Raw genomic sequence first — 8,957 nt, forward strand, 5'->3', positions numbered from 1 at the left:
GATGAGGTGCCATTTCATTCGAGAGTTAATCAATGAAGGAACTCTAAACTTGAAGAAAATCCTTGGAACGAAGAATCCAGCTGATATGTTCACCAAGGTGGTTACCACTGAGAAGTTGAAGCTTTGCATGGCTTCAACTGGCCTTTCAGAAGTTTGAAGAGAAGGGCTTGGCAGAGAGAGAGAATGGGGGAGTACTTTGAGGAATGGTGAAATTATGAATGGCAGATGAAGTTGTTCAAGCCTTCAAGTGAGAGATTGTTGGGGTATGAAGTCTTGTCCAACATTGATCATTTGGATCATGTTCATGAAGCTTTTGGAGCACTTACAACTCAATGGAGCACTTGAGGTTCATGGAGCATGTGACAAAGGAACGGATCTTCTGAGAAATGAATGGATCATCAGGCAAAGGAACAGATCAAGTGCTAAAGGAACGAATCATGTACAAGGGGGTTTGGAGCACATGGAAGAGGTTTGGAACACTTCGAAGAGGTTTGGAGCACTTGGGAGGGATATGGAGCAACAAGGAGTCCTTGTTGCGCCATTTGATAAAAGGATGGGCCAAGAGGGATGCTCTTACGCCATGACACTCCCTCTTGTGCCATCTTGTTCTCATCTTGCGTCAAGATGCTACTTGTTGCGCCATGCATGGCCTTGTTGCACCATGCATGTGCATGTTGCTCCATGGTGATGTTGTTGCTCCAAGATTGATGTTTAAGAGCCATACTTGATGCTCTTGCGCCATTTATATCCCTGTTGCGCCATCTAGGGTTGTTGTTGCGCCATCATGGACCATCTTGGTACATGATGCGCCATATTGATCCAAGTATGCCTAGAAGATGATGATGCTCAAGAATGTTCCAGAAGATGCTGCATGTGGGATTGTGATTGGTTGTCATCATTCATGGGCCTATAGGCCAATGGGCTTGGCCCATTAGGGTTTTAGGTTTGATCCTTCAAGTATAAATAGGCTCACACCCCCATCATTATAAATTGCTAGATTTCTGTGAGAGCTCAAAGTGAGATACAATTTTGAGTGCTTGTAATTGTTCCAGAAAGTTAATAAAATCCTCTCTCTCTCTCTCTCTCTCTCTCTCTCTCTCTCTCTCTCTCCCTCTCTCTCTCGTTCTCCCGTAGACGTAGGTCATCTTGACCGAACCACGTTAAATATCGTGTTCTTTTGATTTACATTTTTCAGAAGTTTTGTGTGTTTATCGAAGTTTGTGTTTTGATATTTTTCTGAAGTGCTTAATTTGTTTTGATGTCAGCCAACAGGTAAGTGAAAATCAGAAAACATTAACATCAATTGAATGAAGAAATCAACCATCTCATCATCAAGACAAGATAAAACTAGAAAACGGAAAATGAAAAACATAAGACATTAATTAACATAATAAATTTAATGAAAATGTTATGGTGGGTAAATTCCCATGCCCCCATCTCATTCACTAAAACAATATATATAGATACAAGCACAATACGTAAAGCCTAGCTCACAAAATACAATTGGGTCTAACATACAAATACATAAATACATGTGGGCTAACAAAATCAACCTAAAGACACAGTAAACCATCGCCATATACAATCAAAATCTAAAGAAAAACAGAAAGTACCAAATCAAAATCGAAATTGCTTTCACAAAACCTGAACCGGAATCCAATCAAATTGAAATGAAATTCATGGAGAAATTTCACCACGAGGTTCAAATCTGAAAGTTCAAATTTGACAGTGTGCTTAATTCGAGCAAGGATTAGATCACTGTGAAATCCAAACGTAATTATGGCGGCAATAGTCGATGATGGCGATAATGATGGTGATTGGGTATCGAACGTATGGAACTGTAATTTTGGGTTGGGTAGGTGACACTAGATTCATTTAAAAAAAATGACGTGTAGTTCATTAAATCGATTAATTGCCTACTTCTATTCCGTATATTTATTTCTATATTTCTTAATCTTAATCTAATATGTGGAGTTTCCAAATGACCGTATTCTATTTCCATTTTTCTAGTAGCGCCCGAAACATATATAAGTTCGTGTTTTAGCCGGTATATATAATTCCATTCAGTCCGGATTAGCCCATTAAATTTAGCGTATACTTTATGTTGGTATTTAAGCTGACTGATATCCCTTCTCATATAGGGATAAACAAAACCCACGAAGAAATCAGAAACCCTCACGAGTTCTCCATCGTCGGTAAAAATCAGAAACCCACAAGTTGTCCATCGTCTTCACGGTAAAAATCAGGTCTTCTCAGTCCTTATTCTTGATTAATTTATTTGCTTCATTTGGGTCTAAAGAAGTGGTCGTGAACTTCCTTAAGCATGTGGTTGCTGATCAAACCGGAGCCGCGGATCATATATACATATTTCATCATAGGCGCTGTTCTAAAAATAACATATTTCATAGGTTGAATTTTTTTTTTATGATTTTCTTCAAGTTTTACTTATTTTTTGTGTTCTCTATGATTTTCTTCAAGTTTTACGTAATTTATTGCGATAAATTTCCTGCTTTGTAAACCCCACGTCAACAGTACTTCTATCTTGTTTAGGTATATTTGCGTATGATCATCAGTTTATGGCGATAGTTTTAACCTAATTTTCACCGTTGCATGTATTTAATTATATACTTAGTATATGTTTGCATTCTGAACGTACGATCGTTTTTGGGTTGCAGTTTAGGTTTCGCATGCACACTGTCGAGGCAGCATTTGTAGCTCAAGTCAAGTCAAAAACCGTATTCATCTTCTCTCATAAATATGTATCAAGCTCAAGTCAATTCAAAAGTTCAAACTCGAGCTGCAGCCGCCCGATACAGATCTCAGATGCAAGCTATTAACCAATCCCATGGACCTCAAGCTCATGCCAATCATGGCCATATCAGTGGCAATAATTCTGTCATTAATTCAGGAGAAAATGGTTCCAAGGTTGTTGCTGAGGGTGGTCCCTGTCCTTCTTCGTTTGCGTATAATATTAATGTTGATCATGAAGAAAGAACAAACAAAAGTAGCTTGACATCGAAGAAGAAGCGAGCTCACATTGAAATCAGTAGCCCAAAGAATGAACAAGTCTTGTCTCAATCAAGCAACAAGGAAGCTAATGCTGGTCATGTTACTAGCAATACTTTGTTTACCGATGCAACAAAAATGATGGTATACATGTTTAACTTTGAAATGTCCATGCTTCAAAAGAAACTTAATTATTATCCCTTAATCATGTGTTTACTTACTCGAATTGCTACATAATTTGCTGTGCATCCTTTTTAATCCCATCAAAGAAAGTGATGTATATACTTATATACATACTCTAGTAACTCATAAGAAATTAATATTGAGCAACAGCTTCTTTAACTTAATACTACTTTAATTTGTAGTATTGGCTTCTCTCTTGTTTTCCCATCTGAAATTGGAAAAATATTTAAAAAGCTGGGGTCATATATAATCTCGATCCATGATGCAAGTCACTTAATGCCACAGGAAATTATTGCTAGGCAAAGGGAATTATTGGCTGGACAAATAGGCTATGGTGTCACTGGTAATCTAGCATCATTTAAAGCTAATGGTGCTTCAACAGAAAAAGGGTAATTAAGTTCAATACTTGGTATCATAAAGCAATTAGTTATATTGAACATGGTTCTAAAATTTTTGTTCATTTTAACTTATGATTACGTGCATGCAGGGTGGGTTTGGTACGTGGTCCTGATGGTCAACTTCCACAGCAGTTGAGGAATATAGAGCCTCGACTTATTGAGCAGATTAGTAATGAGATAATTGACTCTAATACCAATGTTCACTGGGATGATATTGGTAAGAGGTTTTTTGTGTTCCATAAACTTTTAATTATCTTTATTAATAATTTATTATTATTATTATTATTATTATTATTATTATTATTATTATTATTATTATATATTGTCATCTTAATTACAGCTGGATTGCATCATGCGAAAAAATGTGTAAATGAGATGGTGATATGGCCTTTGTTACGCCCTGATATTTTCAAAGGTTGTCGTTCTCAAGGAAGAGGACTTCTTTTATTTGGTCCCCCGGTAAGCTCAATATTACATTAATCTACTATAATATATCGTTTATGACAAAAGTCAAACTCTTTTGATTTGTTAATTGATGTAGGGAACAGGTAAAACAATGATAGGTAAAGCTATTGCTGGAGAGTCTAAAGCAACATTTTTCTACATATCCGCAAGTTCAATAACAAGCAAATGGGTATGTATGTATGTGATTGATTTATAGCACTACGTATCCATATATTTTTATTGGTTATATTCAAGTAAAAGGTTATAAATTAAAGATATGATAACTATATATGTATAGGTGGGAGAGGGTGAAAAGCTAGTTCGGGCTCTTTTTGGAGTTGCCAGATGTCGTCAGCCAGCAGTAATATTTGTGGATGAAATTGATTCTCTGTTGTTCAAGGTATATACGTCACATTTAGATTTTATTCGAATACTTTAATTTATTTAGTCTAATTACAGGATTCACTTTCCCTTTTTTCAATTTGATTACAATTGCAGCGTAATTCATATTATGAGCATGAGTCAACCAGGCGAATTAAGACACAGTTTCTTATTGAAATGGAAAGATTCGGTGGAAGTGAACAAATTCTACTCATAGGTGAATAAACTCTAACATCAAAGAGAGGGGTTAAATTCAAGAAATAGCAACATACTTCCATTGATTCACATATTTTAGCATCCAACTTTCAATACTTAATTTCTATAATACTGTAATTTGAAAATTTTACTCACCTATAGCATGCAGTACCAATTTAAATACACACCAATTTACATTGCTATAATTAGGTAGATCTTTTAAAGTATAATAATGCCTTGAAAAGAATATTTGTAAGTACACGCTATAATTGAGTAAATGTTCCAAAGTAAGGGAAAGAAAAGGTAAAATGCAATGACTAAAATTTCTCGTGACACCCCTACTATAAAATCTTGCATCCGCCCCTGGATGTTGTTATGTACCTGAAAATTGAAACACCTTTTTCAGACAAATAAAGAGCTTTCATATATATATATATATATATATATATATATATATATATATTCACTTCAATTTTAGTGAAATCCCACCTGTAAAGTTTTATCTTATTTCACACCATTTATAAATCCATTTGCTTTGTGATCATACATATACAATTTGAAGGAGCAACAAATAGACCACAAGATTTAGATGAAGCAGCTAGGAGGCGATGACCAAGAGATTTTATATTCCACTCCCTTCTGCAGGTGCAACTTTAATTTATCTTTTTTTTTTCTTTAAAATTAACTCCTTATATATGCTACTTAATACTTATACAAGGCTAATTATGTCTTCCGTGTATAGAAGCAAGAGCCTGGATAGTCCGTAATCTTTTGAGCAAGGATGGGCTTTTTAAACTCTCAAAGAAGGATATTGATACCATATGCAAATTAACAGATGGTTTTATCTCTACTCTTTTAAAACTTTATTTTTCCTCACTTTGATGTATGTCTTACCCTTACCTTACATGTATTTTGATTTGTTTTAGGGTATTCAGGATCTGATATGACAAATTTAGTCAAAGATGCTTCCATGGGTCCAATCAGAGAGGTTTTGAAACTAGGGGCTGAGATTACTAATCTTAAAATGGAGGATATGAGATCAGTTACTCTAAAGGTACATACGCTTGAAATCAGCATGGATTTTCAACTTTCATACCTCTTGGGTATTATATTTAAAACTAGGAGTCTGTTACAACAGATTGTATACAGGCGATTCTTAGTGGTTATCTTATGTTTGTATGTTCTCTCTAATTTTTATAGGACTTTAAGGATGCACTAAAGGAGGTGAGACCTTCTGTTTCTCGGAACGAACTTCGAATATATGAAGAGTGGAACAACCAATTTGGAAGTTTATCGACATCAACCATCTAAGCTTTTTTCAAGTAAATTTAGTTCATTAATAAGTTGATGATGGACAGATATGAAACTTTGTTTTTGTGCTCTTGGTTTTGGAACTTGATTTTTTTTTTCCGAAAATGCTCTATGACAATCAAACAAATCATAATTTCTCGTACATGTATTCAACACAAAATTGCAAAAATAGTCATTGTTTTTAGTTGAAAGTTACCACTTTGGTCTAAAAATTTTTTGACTGACACCATTGGTTCAAAAATGATAATTTTATTGCAGTTTTGATCCAAAGCTTTTTGAAAATAGTGACAATTATATCTTTACTTTTATCTTTTTTTCTTTTTCTTTTTCATTTATGCATTTATAAAAAAAATCAAAAATAAAAATCCAACACCACCCTTACTATCCTAACACACACTCTCTCTCTCTCTCTCTCTCTCTCTCTCTCTCTCTCAAAACAACACCACCAACCGGAAAAATTAGAACGTGCAAGCAGCCACCACCTTCCGGAAAATTAGAACACCACTACTTGCCAGAAATTTAGAACGCGACCACCACCACCATCAGAACGCCATATTTTCGTCGTCGGAGGCACTAAAAATCTAGTGCCACCAGAAGCATGGAAATCCTAACACCACTGTAACCTTGTTTCGCACTCACCGGCGCTTTAATTTCTCGTTGAGACGACCTTCTGAGTTTTATCATGTTTTGGTCCCATTGTGGTGGTTCTTATGAGTAGAAGCTACTCCAGAACCTTTGAGCCTCATATCTGGTCCTTGTTGAGGTCATTTTGTCATAAAGTTTGGATCTTGTGAAGTTTTATCCTCTCATGCAAGTATTGGTGATCTTATTATGAAGTTAGGAAGCTTATATTATGGTTTGGACCTCATTAATCCATGAAAAGTCATAAAGTCAGGAACTTTATGAATTAAAACACCCTTTAAGGGTCAGATCTACGTTTGGACGTTCTTGTCTTAACCATTAAGAGCTTAATGGTGAGTTTTGACCCTCTGATGAGTACGATGTGCGTACGTAGGAGTACGTTCAACGTAATACATGGATCAGAAATTGGCGACTTGTACATTGTGTTGCAACGGGCTTTATGTGGGGTGTACGTTTCTGGTACACGAGGCGTACTCCCGAGAAGTTCATTTTGGGCCTTGGTTTTTTTGGGAGTTGGGCCATGAGGTGTTGGACTAGTTATGGGAAGGGTAAAATGGTCTTTTACCCTTTAGGTAGATAGAATATTTCTTGGGCTTTGGATTTTGGGAGATTATCTTAATTATTAAGTAGGGATGAATTGGTTGTGTTCAGTGTAAGGATCTCGGGTACAGTTGCGTGTATGTTCAGTTATCTTGGACTGAGGTGAGTCTCTTCACTGTACCCGTGGATCGAAGGCACCAATGTTGGCCCACTAGGATATGTTATGCTAGTTGTCTTTGTGACTCTTGCATGGTATGTTGGGCTAGGCCCATTGTATATCGAGCTAGGCCGATGGTATGACGGGCTAGGCCCATTTATATGTTAGGCTAGGCCCATGGATCAGCAAGGTCTAGGCTCATTGTATGTTATCTAGGGTGCTAGTTGTATCTATTACTCTTGCATTTGTATGCCAGGCTAGGCCCATTGGTTTGGCAGGGCTGGGTCCATTATGGTGGGTTGGGCCCAATATACGGGCTAGACCCAATGATATGCATGGTATGTGGTATTTTGGGGAACTCACTAAGCTTTGTGCTTACGGTTTTTATGGTTATGGTTTCAGGTACTTCCGGTTCGAAAGGGGAGGGCCCGGCTGGATCGCAGCGCATCAACCCATATTTCTGCAACTTGATGATTTTGGGATTGTACTCTGATAATTGTTTTACTATGATATACTTTTGAATGTTTGTAAAAAGATAATTGGTGTTTATGGTTAAACTAAAAATGAAATTTTTACCTTATAATTTTTGGGTCGTTCCAAGTTGGTCTCAGAGCCTTGGTTTGAGGGATGCGGGCACACTATCTGGTGTGACTGAACTCAAACTGATGAGTTGGTAATCTTTTAAAAGAAAACAAATTTCTAAAAAGACTTTTGTAAAGAAAAAGGGGGTGATGCGTGCAATTATTTGAGCTCAAGTAAGTAATTCTCAGAATGCCCATACATGTTGATATGTTGTATGATCTAAATGTTTGCATGATAGGATAAAGCTAAGGGTACTTTCAGGAATTGCATAATAGATTGGCCTGATACGTGATGCCTTATAGCCTGGGAAGCATTGGATGTTATGATTGGGAATATGTATTGGTGGCAGTAATTGCTAAGTGTATGCTTTTAAAATTGTATACGATTAGGATCTTATAGACCTAGAATGACTGATTTGGCATTATTTCTTGTTCCTTGTTTGGTTGTGGTCCTAGGGTAGAGTCTTTTATTCGACGGTTTATTTGATCCTGTATTTTGTATAATTTGCATGTATAAGGCAACCAGTAGTGGGGGTGGAATTTTCTAGCATGGGTGGTAGTAAGTGAGCTTTGGATGTCCTTTGTTTGTTCTATGGCTTAGAGTGTTACTGCTCGAATGCTGCTTGCTTTGCGCTTTGTGGAACTATTAGTTATATGACTTAACTATTAAGTGAATATGTCAAGTCACATGTTGTGAAGGTTAAATAATCTCAGAGTGACAGATTTGACTCTATTACGCAGCTCTTGTTTGAGTCTAACCATTGTAGGGTTGAGTCTGTTACTCGAAGGATTATATAAGCTCTGTGGCATGTGCTTATATTCATGAGGTAGTTAGTTGGTATTAGTCGGAGTTCTTCAACAGTTGATGGCAGGGTGAGGTCGGGAACCTATGATAACCTAGGAAGTGCTTTGGTGGGTTTGGTTATGTTTATCACCGAGTACTTGGAGTATCAGTTTGAAAGAAAAAAGGTGACCTGTAGGATTCAAGATAATTCTTGAGGAAAGTATGGATAGGTGTGGAAGGTAGTATTGGGCTCATACTACTGAAAGCACAGGATCCATACTCGAATCGAGGAGAGTCTTGGAGAATTTAGGAAACTAGTGGGATGAGGATTCTTG

General features: G+C 36.7%; 1 pseudogene; it reads left to right on the plus strand.

Annotated features, from left to right (window-relative positions):
• Positions 1-2,757: 2,757 nt before the first annotated feature.
• Positions 2,758-7,765, plus strand: LOC145158344 (ATPase family AAA domain-containing protein FIGL1-like; annotated as a pseudogene).
• Positions 7,766-8,957: the final 1,192 nt, after the last annotated feature.

The sequence above is a fragment of the Lactuca virosa genome, chromosome 2, assembly GCF_052849685.1.
Source record: "Lactuca virosa cultivar CGN04683 chromosome 2, Lactuca_virosa_CGN04683_v6, whole genome shotgun sequence".
Lineage (NCBI taxonomy): Eukaryota > Viridiplantae > Streptophyta > Magnoliopsida > Asterales > Asteraceae > Lactuca > Lactuca virosa.